Source organism: Nerophis lumbriciformis, linkage group LG03 (assembly GCF_033978685.3).
Source record: "Nerophis lumbriciformis linkage group LG03, RoL_Nlum_v2.1, whole genome shotgun sequence".
In the NCBI taxonomy this organism is placed as follows: Eukaryota; Metazoa; Chordata; class Actinopteri; order Syngnathiformes; family Syngnathidae; genus Nerophis; species Nerophis lumbriciformis.
Window position 1 is genome coordinate 20802501 of NC_084550.2, and position 3444 is coordinate 20805944.

General features: G+C 39.3%; 1 protein-coding gene across 1 annotated transcript in view; it reads right to left on the reverse strand.

Annotated features, from left to right (window-relative positions):
- The window catches only part of erich2 (glutamate-rich 2), a 17094-nt gene extending 14446 nt beyond the window's left edge, over positions 1 to 2648 (reverse strand). The window contains exons 1-2 of the mRNA XM_061928452.1: positions 2412 to 2648; positions 749 to 910 (exon numbers count right to left, since the gene is read on the reverse strand). The gene's annotated coding sequence lies outside the window, so the exon portion shown is untranslated. The remainder of the gene's footprint in view (positions 1 to 748; positions 911 to 2411) is intronic.
- Between the last annotated feature and the right edge of the window lie 796 nt (positions 2649 to 3444).

Below are 3444 nucleotides of genomic sequence, written 5' to 3' on the forward strand. Positions count from 1 at the left end.
GGGGCCTCGGTCCCGGACCCCGGCGAGGCGTCGGGGGCCTTCCCCGCTCCGTAAAAGTGTCCATCTCTTTTTTTTTTTTCTTCTGTTGTGGCATATGCAGCAGGTGCCTGCTCGTTTTTCGTATGTGTGTAACAACATTTAACTATGTATGTATATTTCCGAATTGGTTTAACTGCCACCCGCCTGAATCTATTTAAAATCTAATTTTTTTAAATTTCAATCGCCCGACCCGACCCGACCCGACCCGCTGATAAAATCTAATTTTTTAAAATTTCATCCGCCCGATTCGCGGATAATCCGCGGACTCCGCGGTTGTGCCCGCAAACCGCGCATCTCTACTGTGTAGCATACATTGCACTGTTTTGAAGGGGAAGGGAAATAGTGGCTTTTTAAACCCTTACTAAATATAATTGTACACAAAATTTATTTTTACAAACTATGAACAAACGTAAGTATCCTTAATATAAAATAAAATATATATAAAATGTATAAAATGACTACATGTACATGTAGACATACACATCCACTCAATGCTGTATAATAACATTTAACAAATCAACCTTTAAAATGCATTTTAGTTGTGTTTTGTGTCTGTACTTTTCCATTTGTTTACATAAAAGTCGATTATTTGCCGAGCATGATCATGAAACTCTTAAGTCCATGCATTATTTTACAAGTTATATATTTGACCATGTAAGAATCAATAAAAAGTATCAATAATGATCCTGCACATTTGCACAGTTCTTACCTGTTTATTCTTGAAGGGGAAGTCTTGTTTGCGGCACATAACGTGTTGCTATGCAACAAGGTGGCGACGCAGGGTGGTTACCATGACAACCCACCAAACTTTGGACTTTTCGACTCGACACTGCCCCCTTTGGTGCTGAAAGTATTGCAGCAGTGAAGCGCTCTGATGAAATAAACACAATGATCATTGAATGAATAAATTAATAGATAAACAAATGATTACATTAATATTTTTAGTTATGGTTATCAAATACATAGATACATCTAAAGCAGGGGTGTCAAACTTTAAATCTGTAGATAGATTTTTTTTAACATCATAAATAGAAAAACTGTACCTTTTTTATTTTTATTTTTTTAATGGTAGCAGCTCAGTTGCCAGAATTTTACTATAAAATGTTCTGTGTTTCAACAGCATATTACTGTAAATGGAAAAGCAGAACCACTGTTTTTATGGTATAGTTCCGGCGACTAAGATGCCACTTTTCTTTTTACTATAAAATATACGCCTCGTTAAGCGGAAATAAATACATTCTAACCTAATTAATAACAAATAATAGTAATACATGTTTCTTAAATACATTTTTAATAAAATTCAAGTGCAAATTAAATTACAGCTTCATGACTTCAGTCCTAATTTTTCTCTTTGACTTCAGCTCCAGACTTCTTTTTTTTATGGTATATTTCCGGCGACTGAGCTGCCAGTTTTTTTGTGTTTTTTTTACAATAAAATGTATGAGTGTTGTTTGTGTATAACTGTACATGGAGAACAGTACAACAGTTTTTTTTAATGGGGGAAAAAATAGCAGTTCATTTGGCAGAATTTTACAGTAAAAAAAAAACCCGAATTAGTGTGACCCCCCTCCACCCCTTATAAGGGGACGGGCAATATGTGCACTCATATGTATTGGGAGGAGATGCCTCGTTAAGCGTAAATAAATACATTCTAACGTAATTGATAACAAATAATTATAATACATCTTTCTTAAATAAACTTTCAATAAAATACAAGTGCAAATTAAATTACAGCTTCACAACTTCAGTCCTAATTTTTCTCTTTGACTTCAGCTCCAGACTCCCTCTGTTGGTTTCATCTTCTCATTACTGCCTCTAGTGGTGGAAAAGTGTATTACAACTGAGTCCTGCTGCGGTACCATAGCTGAGAAACAGATCTTTTTTGGCCCAACATTGGGTTAATAAACACTGTTGTACCTGATCGAGAGTCTCAATTAGGGTTGTACTGTATACCCGTACTAGTAAATTAAAAACGGTACTACACTGCTTCTGAAAAATACTGGTATTTAGCAGAGGCGTATGTTAGCTAACACAGACAGAAACAGCGTGGATATATAAAAGGAAAAATGGACGCATTTTTTTGAGAGTTGAAACCATAAACAATGAAGCGCCGCTCTGCAAGAGGTGCTTAGCTCCAGCTCTTGTTAGCCATTAGCTAGCTAGCGGCCATCCGCAATCGGTAGTGTTTTAGCTACTACTAAATCACTAACTACGGTTCTTACAAAAAATATCTAAATGCTAGGATACAATAGCTAACAGCTAACAGCAAGCTAGCGCTCCTGAATGTAAACAAAAGGGTGGATCCACACAGACATCAATTATAACGATATCAAAGTACAAGAGCCGTATCTAGTCGATACCACAATGCTTACCGTATTTTCCGGACCATAGGGCGCACTGCCGATGAGTGGGTCTAGTCAAGTCTATTTTCATACAAAAGGCGCACCGGATTATAAGGCGCATTAAAGGGGTCATATTTGTCACAGACTCGCATGTCTGCGGTGGTTGTGACTCTAAGAGGCAGGAACGAGGAGGACAAGAGGCAGGTAAGAGTTTGTATTATACTTAAACAAGGTGGAGAAGTCATGCATCCAGCATAAGGTCCCAAACATAATCAATCCTCAAGCACCGAGGAACAGGCAAGGCAGGTATAAATAGTAGCCTGATTGGCAACTGCGACCAGGTGTGCCGGGCTGCCAATCAGGGACAGTTGAGGGAAACCAGCGCTCAGGGAGACATGCCAGGAAATGCAACAAAAATAAGAGCGCTGACAGGAAACGAACATCAAAACAAGGAAACACGACCAGAAATGTAGTGACAGATCGTCACAATTTTATTATTTTGTCATCTTTGTTGTAGCGGTGTAGCATGCAAGGACGGGAGTGGAAGAAGTGTCAAAAGATGGAGCTAACTGTCTAACTAGCTAACTAACATCCGGAAACAAGAACACCGGAAATGTGTCCCGTGAAAAACCGTCCGACCGGAACTCTCTAATAACTAAAGTTCCTTGGGTGATTAATGTAATCTCACTACACCGGTATGTTTTAGCGCTTTCATGACGACTTTACTGACAGATATAAGTTAAAACTTTACACTACTTTATATTACAAATGACAACAGCGGATGGTGTGGGAGGGTTCTCCTGGTGCCGACAGATCTTTCGTGAGCCCGGTAGACAGGTTGGAGCAAGTCTTTTATTTGACATACACAAGTATGGTTTGCTTTCCAGCAATATATATTTAAGACTTTTCAGTCCCGCGTGTCTCTGTTCGTGCTCTCTCTCTCTGTCCCCAACGCCAACAACGTGTCTCGGTCCGGCTGCTGCTAAATAAAGGCGACAGGTGATTAGATAATCAAACCCAGCTAGGTAATCTACTCACCTGCCGCTGGCTCGAAGGCCGGTCC